Source organism: Ranitomeya variabilis, chromosome 1 (assembly GCF_051348905.1).
Source record: "Ranitomeya variabilis isolate aRanVar5 chromosome 1, aRanVar5.hap1, whole genome shotgun sequence".
Taxonomy (NCBI): Eukaryota; Metazoa; Chordata; class Amphibia; order Anura; family Dendrobatidae; genus Ranitomeya; species Ranitomeya variabilis.
Window position 1 is genome coordinate 996,399,739 of NC_135232.1, and position 23,279 is coordinate 996,423,017.

At 44.3% G+C, this 23,279-nt stretch overlaps 1 protein-coding gene across 4 annotated transcripts in view; it reads right to left on the reverse strand.

Moving 5' to 3' along the window:
* SH3RF1 (SH3 domain containing ring finger 1) overlaps positions 1-23,279 on the reverse strand; it is a 211,066-nt gene that overhangs the window by 97,939 nt on the left and 89,848 nt on the right. The gene's annotated exons all lie outside the window — the stretch shown is intronic.

Below are 23,279 nucleotides of genomic sequence, written 5' to 3' on the forward strand. Positions count from 1 at the left end.
TGCATGTTATTGCATGTAATAAGTATTTGATACAAAAGAAAAGCAGAACTTAATATTGGGTACAGAAACCTTTGTTTGCAATGACAGAGGTTTCCTATAGATCTAGACCAGGTTTACACACTGCAGCAGGGATTTTAGCCCACTCCTCCATACAGATCTTCTCCAGATCTTTCAAGTTTTGGGGCTGTCACTGAGCAACATTTAGTTTCACCTTCCTCCAAACATTTTCTATTGGGTTCATATCTGGAGACTGGCTAGGCCACTACAGGACCTTGAAATGCTTCTTACGGAGCCACTTCTTAGTTGCCCTGTGTGTTTCGGGTCATTATCATTCTGGAAGACCCAGCTGCAACCCATTTTCATTGATCTCAATGAGGAAAGGAGGCTGTTGGCCAAAATCTTGCGATACGTGACTCCATCTATCTTCTCTTCAATACGGTGCAGTCTTCCAGTCACCTTTGCAGAAAGCATCCCCAAAGTATGATGTTTCTCCCACCATGCTTCACGGTTGGGATGGTGTTCTTGGGGTTGTACTCATCCTTTGTCTTCCTTCAAACACGGGAACTGGAGTTGATACCAAAAAGTTCTATTTTGGTCTCATCTGAGCTCATGACCTTTTTCCAAGCCTCCTCTGGATCATCCAGATGGTCATTGGCAAACTTCAAATGGGCCTGTACATGTACTGGCTGGAGCAAGGGGACCCTGCATGCCCTACAGAATTTTAATCCATGACGGCATAGCGGGTTACTAATGGTAATGTTTGAGACTGTGGTTCCAGATCTCTTCAGGTCATTGAGCAGGTCCTCCCGTGTAGTTCTGGGCCAAATCCTGATCTTTCTCAGAATCATTCTTACCCCACGAGGCAAGATCTTCCATGGAGCCCCAGACCGAGGAAGATTTTTGAACTTTCCAATAACTGTGCTAACAGTTGTTGCCTTCTCAACAACATGCTTGCCTATTGTCCTGCAGCCCATCCCAGCCTTGTGCAGTTCTACAATTTTGTCCCCGGTGTTCTTAGACAGCTCTTTGGTCTTGGCCATGGTGGAGAAGTTGGAATTTGATTGATTATGTGGAACGGTGTCTTTTGTACAGGTAACGAGTTCAAACAGGTGCAATTAATACAGGTAATGATTGCAGAGTAGCGGGGCTTCTTAAAGAAAAACTAACAGTTCTGTGAGAGTGATAATTCTTGCTGGTTGATAGGTGATCAAATGCATATTTCATGCAATAAAATGCAATTTAATTGTTTAAAAATCATACAACATGATTTTCTGGCTGTAATTTTTAGATTCTATCACAGGTGAAGTATACCTACGTTAAAGATTACAGACCTCTCCATTCTTTTTAGGTGGGAAAATGTACATACCGGTAATCGGGAGTGTATCAAATACTACCACTATGTATACAATATAGGTTTATATATGAATAAAAAACATTTATATCATTATATATGGATTAGACGGACTTTAAATATGGTGCTCTAAGGCCAGAATAATAGAAGTGATTGTTAGATGAGCTAGATTTGTAACGTTAGAAATGGCCGGCATCTTCCACAGCTCAGCATTTCACATATTACTGTAGACTTTGTAAAGTCAGAATGTGCTCTCCATATGTTCCCGGCACATTCACTTCTATGATGTGAATCACTGGCCCTTTAGTGCTTGTGTTATTCCAAGAGCAAGGATCTAAGAGAGAGCTGTCCTCCCAGCTTTCAACACCACAAGCTCTTTCCTATGGAAGGAAATGGACAGCAGATCTCCTTTGCAGCAGCAAACTTAAAAGCAGATAATAATAGTATCGACTTCCCATAATCATTAATTTTATAGCATCTAACCACGCTTTCCAAATCTGGCAGATGTCTGATTGCACATATGGTGGTGGAAATAGAGTCCCCATATGTACTTGATGCTTGCCGGAGCACTCCGCATGCTTCCATCCATCATGTAGTCACTATTAGTCACACAGATTACATTGTAATACGTGTTATACGCGAGTTTACCTATACAGGAAGCACTGCCATGGACACACGGTACATTATGCGTATATTAACAGTAACAACATACAAATTACTAATATAACACATTGGGGAAGATCCCATAGTAAGGACATCTACTAATACATGTTTATAGGGAGGCTGACCAGCAGACCAGTTACCCACAATACCTACACATGACACAGCGGACAAATCTCAAAAGTGGAGTTACGGGATCAATCAGTGATCAGCCGACGGCACAGAATCTTTATCCCTGATAGAATGGAGTGACAGTGCGCTTCATTCATTCCCTATAGGGATGCTGAGCGCTGCGCGTGACTATTTTCCGCAGTCTTGTAGAGAATGAATGGAGAGGCTATCAGGCATCCAACCTGTCACTCTATTGTAGTGGGGATAAAAGTACCCTATTCTGCCATTTGGTGCGGGTCTCAGCAATTGGACCCCAACCAATCTATAAGTTATCACTAGTGATGAGCGAAGATATTCGGTAGTCGAGATTTCTCGAGCATGCTCGGGGGTCCTCCGAGTATTTTTTTAGTGCTCGGAGATTTAGTTTTTCTTGCCACAGCTGAATGATTTACATCTGTTAGCCAGCATAAGTACATGTGGGGATTCCCTCGCAACCAGGCAACCCCCACATGTACTTATGCTGGCTAACAGATGTAAATCATTCAGCTGCGGCAAGAAAAACTAAATCTCCGAGCACTAAAAAAATACTCGGAGGACCCCCGAGCGTGCTCTGGAAATCTCGACTACCGAATATATTCGCTCATCACTAGTTATCACCTAACCTGCAGATAGGCAATACCTTGTTTTCATTGGACAACCTCTATAAATTTATTTATTCATCTTAGGTGTTCTGGCGATTTGTTATCCAATTTTAATTTACTAAAAAAATCAATCTTTCTCCATAAGTCGTGATACATAGTGTAGCCCATCCCGTCTACATTAGACTGGGATAACATAAATTTTTCTTCATTTTTCGTTGCTGAAATTGCTTTAAGAAATAAATAGATAAAATAGAATTGAGTTATTATTTCATTCATTTGTTAAAAATTCTCGATATTGGGCAATCACTGATTTGGCAAATTATTCAATGACTGAATATTAAGTACCGGATCAGATAATTCACATATAGATGTTGTCCGGGTATCATCTGGACAACACCCTACTACTATCCTAAGGGTATGTTTCCACGTTCAGGAAATGCTACGTGTTTGACGCTGCGCAGAGCCGCAGCATCAAACACGCAGCGTCCAGATGTTACAGCATAGTGGAGGGGATTTTATGAAATCCCGTCTCCACTATGCGTGGTAACACGCACCCGGCAGCCCTGCGATTCCGGACATGCGGCGCGTCTTTTTAGAACGCAGCATGTCGCTGCGCCGCCGCAAGGTATATCACAGGGCCCTATGCGTGGGGTGCGATGATGCCGGATGTGTGCAATGAACACATCCGGAATCATCGCGTCACAGAAGGGGGCGGAGCGGGTTTGCCGCTCCGTCCAAACCGCCGGCCATCCTGAAGGTGGACACATAAGGGAACATTATATGGTTTTGGCTTTCACCTTTTAATTGTAAAAAAAAATACTCATTCTTAAAATTGCAGAGAGTTTCAGAATTTTTCCTCCAAGAAGTAATCACTATCACTAGAGCTATGAAACCAGGGACTATGACAACAAATCCATAGTTTCAACATACATTATTGGCTAGGGAAGTTTCTGGTGAGGCTACAGATGGACAATGTATTGGTGGCATCTCGCAGCATAAGATTTCTAATGAACACAGAAAATTCCTTCGTCAAAGTAAAAATGCCATTACAGGATCAGAAAACGGATTCTTCAGTGACAACTATGGTTTATTCTGATATATAACTCCAGCTTATGCTGCTGTTTAGGTATACGCGGCATGTTTTTCCATGGGTTTACATATTAAAAAAAAATGATAACACACAACTGAATTTTTTTTTACTGGATGCCGGATATGGAAGAGCAAAGCGCACTTCTATACAGATTTAAGAAACGTATACCAAAATCTACTGGCTCAACAAAGCCCAAAATAATATTGTCTATGTAGTGTGAATACAGTCATACTAAATACTAAAGTTACCAGTACTCCCTATAAATATGATATACATCATGTTAATATATTACATATTTGGTGGTGCACAATTTTTGACATTTGTAAATAGCAGCGCCAATGAACAGAATTCCGGCACAGAAAATGAAATGGTCGGTATGCAACCATACGTGGAACTATTTCTTCCAGTCTGCTCAGATCTTTCCAGATGAAATGTCCCCAGTGACTGGTAATTGGAATGATGTGCTGATGTTTGTTACTGACTGGTCACATACTCATTCACAATGAGACGGGCGCACAATCTCCGCATAGCTCAGTGGCAGCTCAATGGTACATGTCTAATAAAGACAGACATGGGAAGCCAGATTCGGGTGGTCGCTCACAGGTTGGCCTATTGAGAGCCGATTCGGCCTCTTTCTATGACCTTGTTTCAAATTTGCAGTTCTCTATGTAAGGAGGGGAGAAAAAGCCTTTCCTTGAATAGACGCATTGAGATGCATATTCCTTTTCCTCAAAGAGAAGAGCTGTTCTGAAAGAGGCTTTCACAAGCTTGGCTAAGATCTGGACCACAACCCAAGTTTGTGACAAATGAGACCAAGGCTATCTGTAGGCCGGACACATCTTCTGCCTATGTCCTGTAGGCCTCATCCTCTGATGAACCCTCTAGCTGACCATAGACGTGGGATCATTGCCAGTCAGAAGAAGTTTCAGATAGCAATTAACAGGGCAGATTGAGAGGCCAGCAGACGACGAGACCTCCGCCAACAATCCAGTATCTATTGCCAACTTACAGCTTGGAGAATGTCGGAGTTCAGATTTATTTATTTCCAGGACGGTCTGAAACAGAGCCAGGCTTTACCATATGACGGGCAATTTCACAGACTGCTCACACAAAGTCAGTAATGTGGTACTCAGCTGTCTCTATGCCACCTGCACAGGACACACACCCTAGCCGGGCACGGCGACTGGCATACACAGTGCTTGCATGGCTGATTATTTCATTGAATAAAATGTGACAATTCAACAAGCAAGGACGAGATTATATTTCCATTCTACTGTACATGTTTAAAAATGGTGCGAAGCATATTGAACAATAAGTCTTAGACGAGAATTGTGCACACATTCTTTACAATATTAATACGGCTGGAAGGAAAGATTCATCCGATGTGATGCCACACACTGACACTGCAGCCATGGACCTCTGCACAGTGGAGACATGGTGGCCGGAAGTAAAATTTGTAATAAGTCCCTTATTAGGAAAACGAAATTATTTTATAACAAAAAAAGCCTTTGGCTGAAAAGAAAAATGTTATTGTTTTGCTGCAAAAAGAATGGATATATGGGCCCCAAAATCTGCACCAAAGTATGCGATCTGCACTATGGCAACCAGAAACCATATTGCTGGACAATGGAAAACTAATACGTTGTCGATACTCCAGGTGAAGAGAAGGATTAACTTAATAATGCTATATGACAAAATTGAGGCTACTAAGTCTGACACTATTGATACTTTTCAGAGTATATGGGATCCTTGGATCCAAGCTCAGAATGACGACGACCTTTCCAGAACATTGTCTCTAGCTACATAACACACAAATATACTTATACGTCTTGATAACCTTAATTCTTGGTTCATTCAATCTGGTATCTCACGTCAACTTAACTCTCATCAATAACACTCAATGTTCTCTGTACCCTCTCCACCTTTATTTTTTGTTCCCTCTTCCTTCCCCCCCTCCATTAACCCGAATATAATTGAGTTAAAATTGTTGTACACTGGATTTATACAAATACTATAATATCTTCAAGGAAAATGTAACTTTCCTCATCTTATTTTATCATATTTCCCCCAGCAAGGGGATCCTTGAACATTATGATCTGTGTCTACTATGTTTAATGATGTTCTCAGAAATAAAAAAAAATGTTGAAACTAAAGTATGTGATCTGCTCTATTATGTTTTTGCTGCGATTCCCTTTTTATACATTTTGGTGCAGATTTGATGAATCATGGTAGCTCAGAGCAGAAGCACTGGGATTCTGCACTTAAAAAAATAATTACATTTTTTCACATACAATTTTTCACACTCCCCATAGAAGCTTATAGGAATAAATGCAGATCGGCAGAGTCTTTAATGCACGGAGGTCGTGAAGTTTTCATGAAGTCACATCCACTGCGCTGGATCACTGACATTATTGCCTGCACTCAGACCGTGCTTCATGGAAGTCTGGGAGATCCATTATTCCTGGCTAGGGAGGAGCGGACCTGGGAAGTTTGGGTTCTGGTACCCGACCTGAGCTTTATTCCAAAGATTCGTCCGGGTACCAGAACTGTTCCCGAGCTTGAATCAGAACTAGAATCCCACTGAAAACAACAGAGACCCAATCTCTCTCTCTTGAAAGTGTGAACCAAACACTAACTGTCCGATGCAAACGCCAAACTTTTAGCTTCAGATTTGTTTACCTCACATCCTGACACTTTTTCTCATCCAGAAAAACTGCAAAAAGTTATGGGAATATTATGAATTAAAATTAAAAATACATATATAAAAAACGAAAAAAATACATAAAAAGAAAGTTTTTGTAAATCAAGTTGGCACAGAATGTCTGTAGTGATGGTATCTATCTGATGATGAAAATGAAGCGGAGCCGTGGCCCCCCGCACGTTGCGCAGCCTCCACCGTAGCCCCCAGACGAGCCCTTGAAGATCGGCTGAGTTTACATTTCACTGCAGCCTTTCTCTTGGCTTTACATGAAAGGAGTAGAATAGTGAAAAACACACAACTCCCAGCAGTCTGCCCACAGCTGGCAGCTGCCATTCTTTCCTGCCAGCAACATGGAAAAATCTTAAACCTAAACTGAGGGTAAGAGAAGCACAATCACATCAAGATAGTACCAGACCTGAGAAATTACAAGATATTAGAGGAAACAAGTGTTACATTGTTCTTTCTTCATTGCAGCATTAAAATGCAAATGCTCTGAAATCTGAGGAATCGGGGGCCAGGCGACCTGGTATAGAATCCGCTGAGAAGAACTTTACAACCTGTCAATGAATGGATAAGATGACATGGCACCTTAAAGGGCTTTTTAGGAGCAGAAAATGAAGAAATAAAAGAAACGTTACTGTAAATAAATGCATAAATACGGTACTTATGATTCACAATTGTTTTGTCTAGGGAGGTAATGATTATAAAAGACATTGTTTTGTTTCACTCACTGAAAGCTTTTCTCGAATGTTAATAGGACGGGTGTATGTTGGTGTGAGCTGGAGTTAGCTGGACAGCACATGTTACAGGTCACCGCCAAGTCACAGAAGCCATTTAGAATTAAAGGGGTTTTCCAGTCAAAACCGATTAGTCTGCAGTCACTCTGTAACTACAGACTTATGAATCCCCCCAGAGCACACACTGTGTGCTATGGGGATTCGCCGGTTTCAGAGGATATGTATGTGTTATACATACCCTCGGCCAGTGAGTACGGTCTCGCTCCATACACTTGTATGGAGCGAGACCACGCCCTCTAGTCGGAGACGCCCATTGGCCGGGAGTACATATAACGCATACATACACTCCGGCCCTGGGATTGAAGCCGGCGAATCCATCAGCTCACAGTGTGAACACCAGTATTAGATCTGAAAGACAGGGTGAGCAGCAGCGTGAGCAGCATCTTCTCACCTCAGCACTCCCAATATCTACAATATTACATCAGAAAGACAGGGTGGACCCAGTGTGAGCAGCATCTTCTCACCTCAACACTCCCAATATCTACAATATTACATCAGAAAGACAGGGTGGACAGCAGTGTGAGCAGCATCTTCTCACCTCAGCACTCCCAATATCTACAATATTACATCAGAAAGACAGGGTGGACCCAGTGTGAGCAGCATCTTCTCACCTCAACACTCCCAATATCTACAATATTACATCAGAAAGACAGGGTGAGCAGCAGCGTGAGCAGCATCTTCTCACCTCAGCACTCCCAATATCTACAATATTACATCAGAAAGACAGGGTGGACAGCAGTGTGAGCAGCATCTTCTCACCTCAGCACTCCCAATATCTACAATATTACATCAGAAAGACAGGGTGGACAGCAGTGTGAGCAGCATCTTCTCACCTCAACACTCCCAATATCTACAATATTACATCAGAAAGACAGGGTGTGTACAGCAGTGTGAGCAGCATCTTCTCACCTCAGCACTCCCAATATCTACAATATTACATCAGAAAGACAGGGTGTGTACAGCAGTGTGAGCAGCATCTTCTCACCTCAGCACTCCCAATATCTACAATATTACATCAGAAAGACAGGGTGGACAGCAGTGTGAGCAGCATCTTCTCACCTCAGCACTCCCAATATCTACAATATTACATCAGAAAGACAGGGTGTGTACAGCAGTGTGAGCAGCATCTTCTCACCTCAGCACTCCCAATATCTACAATATTACATCAGAAAGACAGGGTGTACAGCAGTGTGAGCAGCATCTTCTCATCTCAGCACTCCCAATATCTACAATATTACATCAGAAAGACAGGGTGAGCAGCAGCGTGAGCAGCATCTTCTCACCTCAACACTCCCAATATCTACAATATTACATCAGAAAGACAGGGTGTACAGCAGTGTGAGCAGCATCTTCTCATCTCAGCACTCCCAATATCTACAATATTACATCAGAAAGACAGGGTGTACAGCAGTGTGAGCAGCATCTTCTCATCTCAGCACTCCCAATATCTACAATATTACATCAGAAAGACAGGGTGAGCAGCAGCGTGAGCAGCATCTTCTCACCTCAACACTCCCAATATCTACAATATTACATCAGAAAGACAGGGTGTACAGCAGTGTGAGCAGCATCTTCTCACCTCAACACTCCCAATATCTACAATATTACATTAGAAAGACAGGGTGTACAGCAGTGTGAGCAGCATCTTCTCATCTCAGCACTCCCAATATCTACAATATTACATCAGAAAGACAGGGTGAGCAGCAGCGTGAGCAGCATCTTCTCACCTCAGCACTCCCAATATCTACAATATTACATCACAAAGACAGGGTGTACAGCAGTGTGAGCAGCATCTTCTCACCTCAGCACTCCCAATATCTACAATATTACATCAGAAAGACAGGGTGGACCAAGTGTGAGCAGCATCTTCTCATCTCAACACTCCCAATATCTACAACATTACATCAGAAAGACAGGGTGGACCCAGTGTGAGCAGCATCTTCTCACCTCAGCACTCCCAATAGCTACAATATTACATCAGAAAGACAGGGTGGACCCAGTGTGAGCAGCATCTTCTCACCTCAGCACTCCCAATATCTACAATTTTACATCAGAAAGACAGGGTGGACCCAGTGTGAGCAGCATCTTCTCACCTCAGCACTCCCAATATCTACAATATTACATCAGAAAGACAGGGTGGACAGCAGTGTGAGCAGCATCTTCTCACCTCAGCACTCCCAATATCTACAATATTACATCAGAAAGACAGGGTGTACAGCAGTGTGAGCAGCATCTTCTCACCTCAACACTCCCAATATCTACAATATTACATCAGAAAGACAGGGTGTACAGCAGTGTGAGCAGCATCTTCTCACCTCAGCACTCCCAATATCTACAATATTACATCAGAAAGACAGGGTGTACAGCAGTGTGAGCAGCATCTTCTCACCTCAGCACTCCCAATATCTACAATATTACATCAGAAAGACAGGGTGTACAGCAGTGTGAGCAGCATCTTCTCACCTCAGCACTCCCAATATCTACAATATTACATCACAAAGACAGGGTGTACAGCAGTGTGAGCAGCATCTTCTCACCTCAGCACTCCCAATATCTACAATATTACATCAGAAAGACAGGGTGGACCAAGTGTGAGCAGCATCTTCTCATCTCAACACTCCCAATATCTACAACATTACATCAGAAAGACAGGGTGGACCCAGTGTGAGCAGCATCTTCTCACCTCAGCACTCCCAATAGCTACAATATTACATCAGAAAGACAGGGTGGACCCAGTGTGAGCAGCATCTTCTCACCTCAGCACTCCCAATATCTACAATTTTACATCAGAAAGACAGGGTGGACCCAGTGTGAGCAGCATCTTCTCACCTCAGCACTCCCAATATCTACAATATTACATCAGAAAGACAGGGTGGACAGCAATGTGAGCAGCATCTTCTCACCTCAGCACTCCCAATATCTACAATATTACATCAGAAAGACAGGGTGGACAGCAGTGTGAGCTGCATATTCTCACCTCAACACTCCCAATATCTACAATATTACATCAGAAAGACAGGGTGGACAGCAGTGTGAGTAGCATCTTCTCACCTCAGCACTCCCAATATCTACAATATTACATCAGAAAGACAGGGTGGACAGCAGTGTGAGCAGCATCTTCTCACCTCAGCACTCCCAATATCTACAATATTACATCAGAAAGACAGGGTGGACAGCAGTGTGAGCAGCATCTTCTCACCTCAGCACTCCCAATATCTACAATATTACATCAGAAAGACAGGGTGGACAGCAGTGTGAGCAGCATATTCTCACCTCAACACTCCCAATATCTACAATATTACATCAGAAAGACAGGGTGGACAGCAGTGTGAGCAGCATCTTCTCACCTCAGCACTCCCAATATCTACAATATTACATCAGAAAGACAGGGTGGACCCAGTGTGAGCAGCATCTTATCACCTCAGCACTCCCAATATCTACAATATTACATCAGAAAGACAGGGTGTACCCAGTGTGAGCAGCATCTTCTCACCTCAGCATTCCCAATATCTACAATATTACATCAGAAAGACAGGGTGAGCAGCAGCGTGAGCAGCATCTTCTCACCTCAGCACTCCCAATATCTACAATATTACATCAGAAAGACAGGGTGGACAGCAGTGTGAGCAGCATCTTCTCATCTCAATACTCCCAATATCTACAATATTACATCAGAAAGACAGGGTGGACCCAGTGTGAGCAGCATCTTCTCACCTCAGCACTCCCAATATCTACAATATTACATCAGAAAGACAGGGTGGACCCAGTGTGAGCAGCCTCTTCTCATCTCAACACTCCCGGTATCTCTAGTATTAGATTAGAAAGACAGGGTGTACAGCAGTGTGAGCAGCATCTTCTCACATCAGCACTCCCAGTATCTCCAGTATTAGATCAGAAAGACAGGGTGGACAGCAGTGTGAGCAGCCTCTTCTCACCTCTACACTCCCGGTATCTCCAGTATTAGATTAGAAAGACAGGGTGGACAGCAGTGTGAGCAGCCTCTTTTCACCTCAACACTCCCGGTATCTCCAGTATTAGATCAGAAAGACAGGGTGGACCCAGTGTGAACAGCCTCTTCTCACCTCAACACTCCCGGTATCTCCAGTATTAGATTAGAAAGACAGGGTGGACAGCAGTGTGAGCAGCCTCTTCTTACCTCAACACTCCCGGTATCTCCAGTATTAGATCAGAAAGACAGGGTGCACCCAGTGTGAGCAGCATCTTCTCACTTCAACACTCCTGGTATCTACAATATTACATCAGAAAGACAGGGTGGACAGCAGTGTGAACAGCCTCTTCTCACATCAGTACTCCTGGTATCTACAGTATTAGATCAGATAGACAGGGTGTACAGCAGTGTGAACAGCCTCTTCTCACCTCAACAATCCCAGTATTACCAGTATTACATCAGAAAGACAGGGTGGACCCAGTGTGAACAGCCTCTTCTCACCTCAGCACTCCCAGTATCTTCAGTAATAGATCAGAAACACAGAGGTGGACAGCAGTGTGAACAGTCTCTTCTCACCTCAACACTCCCGGTATCTCCAGTATTACATCAGAAAGACAAAGTGGACAGCAGTGTGAGTAGCATCTTCCCTCGGCACTCCTGGTATCTCCAGTATTAGATCAGAAAACCACGATGGGCAGCAGGGAGCTCAGTCTCTCACAGGCACCTGATATTAAGGCAGGTTTTTGTCAATTGAGGCCATTTTAGTGTTATATGTGTTATATTGCCTCAGTAGTGATTCGCTAATTAAAGTCAATTAGCAATTTATTTTTTAATGCCATTTCTTTTATTTTTTTCTATTCATCGAGAACCCAATACCAGGCTCTATCTACTGAATACGAGTCAAGCAGATACAGAGCATAAGTAAAGAATGGTTCCTTTAACGATTTTGTAAGCTCCTCAATGGAGTTTTTTTTCACCAGATGGAGTATTTTTTGGTGTCCATATGTCTGGTATGTGTCTGCAAACTGTTTATTTTACCACACAGAAACATCCAGCACACTGTGCTTTCCTGTGACATGCGATATAGATTTATTTTTTTACAATCGATTCCTATGGCTGACAGGTGCGACTTCATCCATCCAGACTGTGGCCACTGCTGATTGCTCACCTCATGATTGTATTTGGCCAACAGTAGCCTAAGGCTACTTTCACACTAGCGTCGCGCACTGCACGTTGCTATGCGTTGTTTTGCAGAAAAAACGCATCCTGCAAAAGTGCTTGCAGGATGCGTTTTTTCTCCATAGACTTTTATTAGCGACGCAGTGCGACGCATTGCCACACGTCGCAACCGTCGTGCGACGGTTGCGTCGTGTTGCGTCGGACCGTCGCCACCAAAATAGTTGCATATAACGTTTTTTGGTGCGTCGTCTGCAGCATTTCCGTCCGCGCATGCGCGGCCAGAACTCCGCCCCCGCCTCCCCGCACATCACAATGGGGCAGCGGATGCGTTGAAAAACAGCATCCGCTGCCCCCGTTGTGCAGCGCTTCCACATTATGCGTCGGTGTGCTGCAACGTCGCATTGCGACGTGCAGTGCACAACGCTAATGTGAAAGTAGCCTAAACCGTCTTGTAAGCATAGCTTTATTGTGGCTATATAATGCAGCATACTGACTGATCAGTATTACATAATGATAATATAACTGTACCATGGAGGAGAAATTGACAAAACTTTTTCTCAGTTTCGCAAGCAATTTTGGCAGTGAATAGATGCAATGTCCACTGACCAATATCGTACCGGCCCAGTAAGGTTATAGGGCCAGTTATGGCATAGTGTCACATAATAGCACCGCCATCTTTCAGCGGAGACCTGGCTAAGTTCTTCTGCTGATACAGTTAGATTGAGACGTCCAATTTATAACACGCAGCCCCAGCCCCACAGAACCAGCGCCACAGCACCAGCATCAGAACCACAGTGCCAGCACCATAGAACCAGCACTAGAACCACAGCACCAGCAGCCCCAGCACCAGAACCACAGTCAGCACCACAGCACCAGCGCCACAGCACCAACAGCCCCAGTACCAGAACCACAGAACCAGTGCCACAGCACTAGCACCAGAACTACAGAGCCAGCACCACAGAACCAGCGCCACAGCACCAGAACTACAGAGCCAGCACCACAGAACCAGCGCAACAGCACCAGAACCACAGCACCAGCAGCACCAAAACTACAAAGCCAGCACCACAGAACCAGCGCCACAGCACCAGCACCAGAACCACAGCACCAGCAGCCCCAGCACCAGAACTACAGAGCCAGCACCACAGAACCAGCGCCACAGCACCAGCAGCCCCAGCACCAGAACCACAGCATCAGCAGCCCCAGCACCAGAACTACAGAGCCAGCACCACAGAACCAGCGCCACAGCACCAGCAGCCCCAGCACCAAGACTACAGAGCCAGCACCACAGAACCAGCGCCACAGCACCAGCAGCCCCAGCACCAGAACCACAGCATCAGCAGCCCCAGCACCAGAACTACAGAGCCAGCACCACAGAACCAGCGCCACAGCACCAGCAGCCCCAGCACCAGAACTACAGAGCCAGCACCACAGAACCAGCGCCACAACACCAGCACCAGAACCACAGCACCAGCAGCCCCAGCACCAGAACTAGAGCCAGCACCAGCACCAGAACCACAGCACCAGCAGCACCAGCAGCCCCAGCACCAGAACTAGAGCCAGCACCAGAACCACAGCATCAGCAGCCCCAGCACCAGAACTACAGAGCCAGCACCACAGAACCAGCACCAAAACCACAGCACCAGCAGCCCCAGCACCAGCAGCCCCAGCACCAGAACCACAGAACCAGCACCATAGAACCAGCACCACATCTGCTTCCTTTGAAACCTAATCCTTTATGTGGAAATAAAAGGAGGGCTGCGGAGCGAGAGGAGAGGAGATGGAGGGCAGCGACGCAAAACAAAGATGCTTTTCAACACTAAAAACACAACAGCACTTACATATTCACTTCGCGGCAGCAAATGTAACAGTAATAACCTGAAGGTGACAATGTGCTCCAGAAATGGCTTCTATACTCTCCGGAGTCTCAAGAGGCGCCTGTTCGGAGCCAGCACATACTCCAGTACTAGTATCATTCCCAGAGATAGTCTATCCAGGGAGGACTCCGTCTACATCTGATGTTCTGCAGTCACTGACACCCTGCTCCATAACTGCTCTCACCGTCTGGAAGTATCTATAAATCATTACCAGCTGATATACTCAGCAGGACGTGAGATGACAGACCCCGACACAACGGTATATTTACAATGTTTCCACCTTGTTTGTGAGACCCAAAGAAATATGGTATACAAAACAGCTGGAAATACAACTGTGACAAATATATAGATATTGTCAAGACACGCAAATGCTACATAGGTAACAAAGAATTCTAGAAGTCATATGGATTTTTAGCTGGATGAAACACAGAAGATTGATATATTTGGATGGAAGTAACATTTTCTTGGACAATCTGGGCACTTGGGGAAAAGAAGTTTAGCAACTCCTCCGCCATCCCATTTTCGCAATGACATCTCTCTAAAAATGTTATCTAAGGCCTTTTACTCAGGCAGATATATTACTCTTAACAAGTCGCTACAGCAATGTAGCAGGGCCATCAGCCAACCCTCGTTTACTGGCATTTATTCTGGACAATTATCATCCCAAGTAACAGACCTGCTGTCACAAAATTTTTGCCACTTAGTCTGAGAAAAGCATAATATAGGGGCAGAGAGCCTGATTCCTGTTACTGGGCTGATTGCTGTAGTTTTAATAATCTACTGCTGATAAAAATTATCATTAGAGGCTTAGTAAACGTGCTGCCATGGAGTCTTCCACATTCATGAGCTCCATGTAACCCCGCCCACACCACTGATTGGCAGCTTTATGCCTATGCAGTGTACACAGAAAGCTGCCAATCAGTGGTGTGGGCGGGGTTATACAGAGCTCAGCATTAGAGAACTGCTAGATCTGCAGCAGATATATCAGTTATTTTATCAAATCTTTATTAAAAGCTGTGATTTTACCAAATCGCTGGAATCCCTGCTCTTACATCATGCTGCAATCTGGGTAGCAAAAATCTGGTGGGAAATTCTCTTTAAAGTGACACACCACCCTTAATTCTAAATGTGAATATTCATTTCTAAAGTATAGTCGCTATACCTAATGTTCTCTGGTCTGCTGACTCTGATCCCTTTTTCTGTCGGATTGGCAATTCTTTTTTTCTCATTTCCATGGCCATTGCAAAGAGATGGAGAGGAACATGGGAAGTCAGAATCACTCCTCTGTTGACTTTTAGAAATATATAGTCCCATTTAAAGGGCATCTGTCAGCAGTTTTTTCTCACAATAACCATAATGTAGGAGAAAAGAGCCTGATGATTATAGTGATGTGTCACTTACTGGCCTGTGTTTTGCTGTTTCAGTACAATCAGTGTTTTATCAGCAGGAGATTATCACTAGAGGACACCTGGCCTCGTGCCTCCTAGTCCAACCAAGCCCCAGCACTGATTAGCAGCTTGCTGTCAATACACCGGTTGGACGCCAGACTGCTGCTTTGTTCATTCTCTATGGGGCTGTGTGAAAAAGCCAAGTGCAGCAAGCGACAGCCCCCCAACGAATGAATGGAGTAGCGGTGGAGCATGCGCACTGGCGCACCATTCCAAAAGAGATAAATGTGCCGCATTCCGCTGATGAGCGCCGGTCACAGCAGTCAGTCCCCCACTGGTCAACAGCTTATAGGCGACACCTTGTTTTTACTGGACTATCCCTTTAAGTACAGTATTTACAACTTATTGTGTCAATATTTGTAAAAATACATAAGAATAAGTGAGTAAGAGCCCAGCACGGAGACACTGACACAACAAGAGAGCTGACAGACCCCATATAGGACTGCTCTATAGTATACCACCAATGGAGGATTTATACACCAGGAATTTTGTGAGAACCTCAAACTGTTTTTTCCCCCTGTATATTTATTATCTTTCCTTCTTTATAAGTTGTGATTGAAGGTTATATATTATTTTAACCACTGATTTCTTTATTGAAAGCCAGGAATGATTTTGTTATCTACTTCCATTTTAAATGGTCTTCTTGCTTATTGAAGTGTCAGTGAAGCAAAACAAAAGCAATTTCTATGCAAATGTGTTCCCGGGGCTGGAACCACTAATACCGTGCCCCCTGTTACATCAACTGAAGAGGGGACATGGATGATCATTTGCTTTTCTGGGGAGTTCTGCACCTGGGGGATCGTTCCTCAGACATTTCCAATCATTCCACACAATACATGATTTATTGTAGAGCACAAGTGGTTAAAAAAGCAACTCCCCCGACAAGAAATAATGCAATCACATTCTAATATTAGGGATACAAAGTATCTGCATTTCCATTTTGGGGGGCTTACTACCCCGATCATTAGGCTCCAGAGTTTACATGCAGAATGGGAAGAACGTTGCATCATTTCCCTTCAGAAGTTCAGCACAGCCATAACACACAATAGGAGCTCCATAAAACTAGTTCTGCACATTATTTCTAATATAAGGATTATAAATATTACCATCGCAAATATGTCATATAAAATCATGCATCAATGACAACCCTGTCAGTCCTCATAAAGGCTGTGAAGGGCTCGGACTGCTTACACCAGTAATGACTAATGGTTTCCAGTGACTAGCACCTGGAGAATACGGCTGTGTGAGGCCCATATACTGTAATGGAAACTGCACCAGACAATAAAGCCTAGTAATAAAGTGCAGATAATGGTGCCTAAATAGAGGAATGGAGGAGAAAGGCAGGTAAGGACAGAGCTCGGGCCCAGGACACTAGCATAAAACTAAATAAAGATCACCGGGTACAAATGTATTTTATAAAATATATGGGTAACACCAATAAAGTCATGTCAGAGATGTCTGTAGGGATGGGTGCACCTCCGAGACTATGAAACCACTACAACCATGCCACCAAAAAAGTCATGTCAGCGATGTCTGTAGGGATGGGTGCACCTCCGAGACTATGAAACCACTACAACCATGCCACCAAAAAAGTCATGTCAGCAATGTCTGTAGGGATGGGTGCACCTCCGAGACTATGAAACCACTACAACCATGCCACCAAAAAAGTCATGTCAAAGATGTCTGTAGGGATGGGTGCACCTCCGAGACTATGAAACCACTACAACCATGCCACCAAAAAAGTCATGTCAGCGATGTCTGTAGGGATGGGTGCACCTCCGAGACTATGAAACCACTACAACCATGCCACCAAAAAAGTCATGTCAGCAATGTCTGTAGAGATGGGTGCACCTCCGAGACTATGAAACCACTACAACCATGCCACCAAAAAAGTCATGTCAAAGATGTCTGTAGGGATGGGTGCACCTCCGAGACTATGAAACCACTACAACCATGCCACCAAAAAAGTCATGTCAGCGATGTCTGTAGGGATGGGTGCACCTCCGAGACTATGAAACCACTACAACCATGCCACCAAAAAAGTAATGTCAGCAATGTCTGTAGAGATGGGTGCACCTCCGAGACTATGAAACCACTACAACCATGCCACCAAAAAAGTCATGTCAGCGATGTCTGTAGGGATGGGTGCACCTCCGAGACTATGAAACCACTTCAACCATGCCACCAAAAAAGTCATGTCAAAGATGTCTGTAGGGATGGGTGCACATCCGAGGCTATGAAACCCCTACAACCATGCCACCGGGCAGGAAAGACTTAGGGTATGGCTCCACGGTCCGGAGGGGCGGCGGTATCGCCGCAGCGGCGAAGCCGCTCGGCGCTAAGCCCCGCCCCCTTCCTGGGACGCGATCATGCCGGATGTGTTAACTCTTCACATCCGGGATGATCGCTCTGTCCCATAGGGCCCTGTGATATGCCTTGCGGGGACGCTGCGTCCCCGCAAGGTGTACGGACATGCTGCGATCTGAAAAGACGCGCAGCATGTCCGGAGTCGTAGGGCCGCCGCGTGCGGGTTTCCACGCAGAGTGGAGACGGGATTTCATACAATCCCCTCCACTATGCTGGAACATCTGGACGCTGCTTTTTTGACGCTGCAGCTCTGCGCAGCGTCAAAAAAGCAGCGTTTCCTGACCGTGGAAACATACCCTTAGGGCTCATGCAGACTTCAATTTTTTTCCACATACAATAAAATGGTCCTAGTCTCATCAGGGATTTTGTTTGGAGTTTCAATAAATAAGTAATGGGATTTAATTTAATGGGATGACGCACGGCCGTACTCAGCTTCCTTCCCTTTAAATGCAGCCACAGTGTTGGCCCGTCAATCCTTGGGAACAGGTGCTAGCTTATTCACATGGAAAGGTGGTACGTGTTGCTGCTGTGAAAAGCCCCATCTGAGCCTTTTAATGGCTGAGGCTGCAATAATCCATCCATATCTGACCACTGGAGGTGGAGCTGCACAAACAGCAAAGAGCGGCAGTGCTACGTCGTCTATGCAAGTCGTATGGAAATACATGGGAGTTATGGAAACCGCTGTCTACTGTGTCTGCTCTTTACCGATAGTCGTCTGATGGATTATTCTTGTCTTGGCCATAAAAGACTGAGAAGGAAAAAACTCCTTAGTGACTGACCACCTGAAGCTGACTGTTTAACCACATAGATGGGGGCATCCAAGTAGTTTGGCAGAGGTAGGGGGGCCCTCTGTTACGCTGCAAAGTGACTGGGCGCTGCCAATGATTTTTATGGTATCTGGGGGCTTAATGGGGTCTAATGGGCTGCGGATCAGCATCATGCTGACAGGTATAATACACTACAATACAAATATGCAAAACTAGAAAAGTAATTACAAAAAGTTTAAAAAGTAAGGAAAAAAACTTTTCTCCTTGAAAATAACTTTATGATAGCAAAAAATACACCTTAATTGCACATAATAGTTATTGGAAGGTAAGCAATGATCTGAAATATAACAAGAGCACGTCACTAACATGAACCGCACAACACCGAAAAAAAACCCATAAAAACAACAATACCAGAACTGCTGTTTCATTTGTCCCAAAAACTGTAAGCAATTTCCTTTGCAGCAAACACATTGAGATAATGTTTCTAGTCTGCTCGTTTCCACTCTTACATGGATAATTACCGTTACTTTATTGTTAAAAAAAAGACGCCGAGATTCATTGGACCATGGAAAGCCATAGCAATGTCAAGGTGAAAGTCAGGGGGAGATGAAGGATGAAAGCGACCTCAGGAGAAATAAAAAAGTAGGGATTGCCTTATCCACGAGCAATGTGTTCTCTCTTATAGCAAAAAGGGAAAAAGTCACATCCTATGGTTAATGTGTTTATTACCACAGCGGGCTGGAACCAATTTGCAGTTTACTCATTGAAAACACAGAGATTTCTGGCATGTAGGACTTGCTGGCTGCCAAACCTACCATGTGACTGACAGGTAGGCCGCAGAAGTTTCTTACATAAGCTCAAACTAGAGAATGAAGGGCTGAAGTAGTGAAACCGAAAAATAACAACAACTCCACTTTGCAAGAACGTCAAAACACTCCGATGTGCGCCATGGGTGGACCTTACTCCGAGGCCCCAAACCTACCCCACACGACTATACAAAAAAACAACTTAAGGGGTGGAAGTGTGCTGCCGTTATAGTATTTAGGTGAACCTATTCTAAATAATAGCGAGTACTCTAACGCCGACCTCACACATCTGATAACTAGTCAGTCCGAATGTGGACCACGACGCCCAGACTGGCAGCAAGTCTGACCTGAACTCTACACTCACACCATAGGCATACATGGAGCTGTTGAGTTTGGGTAAGGAGACCCTCGGTCAGTCTGTACTTCGCGGTGAGTGCACTTACACATAGTTACATGGGTTGTAAAAAGACCCAGGTCCATCAAGATGAACCTTTCTCCACCAATTGTACATTTTGTCACTAAATTATCTATAACCCACAATGTTATGTGTACTGAGGAAATCATCCGGCCCTTATATAAAAGCTGTCATAGTGCCTGCCATTACTACCTCTTATGGAAGGACAGTCCACAGTCTGACTGCTCTATCTGTAAAGAACCCTTTCCTACTTAGCTGTCGCCTTTTTTCCACCCGTACTGAGTGCCCCCTGGTAGTTAGTATGGTCCTTGGAAGGAATAAGTCATGTAGACTGAGAATTTCAGAAGAATAAAACCCACATGTTGGGTTCAGAGCGCCATGCTGCTTCCATGTACTGCAGGGGTGAGGAATCTTTTTTCTGCCAAGGGTCATATACCGTAGATATTTATACCATCCTTTGGGGGCTGCACAAAGTACATCCTGACTCTGGCACTGGTATCAGGATGTAATCTTTCATTGCATGCCCTTCAGTGTTCAGTAGTGAACACTGTGTGTGTGCTAACAGAGCAAGAAGAAATTAATGAGCTGGTTGTAATCAAAATACAGCTCCTTGCCCAAGAATGCGGTCCCTGAGAATCTGCTCGGGGGCCTGGAAAAAGGTCATCGAGGGCCGTAAATGGCCCTGGGGCCTGAGGTTCCCACCCCTGATGTACAGGATAACTACTGAGTACTACAGATTCTTTGAACAATGCTACAATGTGGGCGAAACGTGTTAGACCAGGTGAATGCAGTATAATAATTGCTCAAACAAAAGCTGAATAATAATTACATTATAAATACAAAGTGTTAGTGCAAAACAATTACTGTACTGTAGATTAAAAAATGAAAAGCGTTATAGATATATCCTGATTAGCTCAGAACAGTTCAGTTAAAGTGTATAGCTCAGTGATTACTAAGGGGAATATCCCATTGTACTGCTGCAGAGTTAGTTGTACATGGTGTACTTAGGGTTGACAGAATACTGAAATGCTGAGTAAGCTAAAGCGGCGATACATGGAGTACCTAACAGATCCCATATATATATGGTGGAGAGTACACTTCCTGCAGTCACGTGCAGGTAGACATTACATTTTTGCTCCATAATATTAATTTAAAAGGAATCCATCAGAGGTGACGTCTAAAGCCGACCATAGATGTAACGATTACAGATAAGAGTCGGAAACTTATTACGTACAGATCTTTCTTGGCCACTACTGGTAAATGCTACTTGCTTAATTCAGTTTATTATTATGCCACCATCAGGATCACACCTCTCCACCCCCCAAAAAAAAACAGGTGATTGTGCATTGTTTTATGCCCAATATCTAAGGCCAGCTTAGATACACTCCATACTCGCACTGACGAGGGCCAACAGCCCGAAACACCGTGTCTGCGAATTGAGATACTGATTTGGCTTTTATCCTAAGTCATATTGCACGACTCGTTAAAGGGTTCATTGTGACTAGTAGGATCGCTACTTCCAACAGGTGGCGCTATGGAGTTCAAGTCCTCTTTTTCTCTGAAGAGGCAATTTGCATAAGACCAGACTGATGCAGGAACAATCACATGAAGGACCTGGCTGCGACCAGTAAATGCAGCGAGCAGCACTTGGCACATTACCAGAAGGTACAGCATGGCAATATGCCACACATGACTGGCATCTCCCCCACAACTTCTTCTTCCCTAATGAACTCATTCTGCTGTGTGAAAGCTGTTTGTTAGGAGTCAGGTCTAAGGTATGTGAGACCGAAAAATTCACTAAAACTGCAGAAGTAATGAGGGGTAAGTCATGTAGGAGAATGTCTGTAGCTGTACACTAACACAGGAATGGTAATTGGTGCTGGCAATAAAAAAGGGAAAAAGTTAGAAAAGCATCAATAGTAACGAAAAATCTGCAGTTTACCTTACCTAAATCTTACCCATCCATGACACATCATCCCCATGGTCTACATACCCCACTTACCATCTGCTGCCTCTCCAGAGAGCGAGATGGCAGCCATAACCTGACATACAGTAATGAAGCATTATATATTATCAATCTACAGGGAATCCAGAAATGGCGCCACACCTGGCCATGAGTGTGTCTTGCATCTTCCTAACATTTGTGCTCAGCATCATGCATGCATCCTCATGACGGAGACATGTACCCCCTATTTACAGTGTATAGCCTGCATCCACTTTCACATAGCGATTATGGAAGCTACAGACACATAGGGGCCTCAGCCATGCAGAAAATCTCGGGATATGATTCTACTGCACAACTGGGCTCAGAATTTAGTTGGTAAAACTTGCGAAAAATACCATTAACAAAAAATTGGAAAACCACACCAACTTCCAGAAAAACTGCACCAATTACCCCTGTGATGAAAATGTAATTTTCTACTCAGTAGATGATAAAAGTATCGTTTGTGGCAGATATTCATCAGTCGTGCTGGCGTAAGATTCCCTGAGATTAAAGGAAACCCGTCATGCGTCAACAGTCGCTATATGGAGTTAATCTGCAGGTTAATAGTGTTATAAAGCCATGCGGCCACTGCTCTGAAAGCCCGGCTACAGAGAAGAAATTAGTTTTATTCCTCCCTGCAGCCTCCGGCTTTCAGTCATAGAGGAGTGTCCCGGCACTGACTGACAGCCCCCAGCCGCAACATATACTGATCAGTGACTGAAGTCGTGCCTCCATGACTGAAAGCCGGAGGAAACCATGGGTAATACAGTTCTTTCCGTCTGGTAGCCGGGCTTCAGAGCAGAGACTGCACAGCTTAGGAACACTTTCAACCTACAGGTTAACCTCATATCTGCAGGTTTATAGCGCTTTGGGACATGACAGGTTCCTTTTAACAAATGGCATTTATAATAAACAATGTTAGAGGGAATGCTTTACATTTTTAAATATTTTAAGACAAACATTGTCGAGACTAGAAATGTACTTGATGCTCCTGTACCAGTGTGGTGTCCACATACATACAAATTAGCTCTCTCCCGGAAAGAAGAAATGGTCTTGTTAGTGCCACCCAGAAGGGGTAGCTAAGGTAGACCCTTTAACCAGCCTCGCAACATGACTGGACATATATAGACACGCTGTAA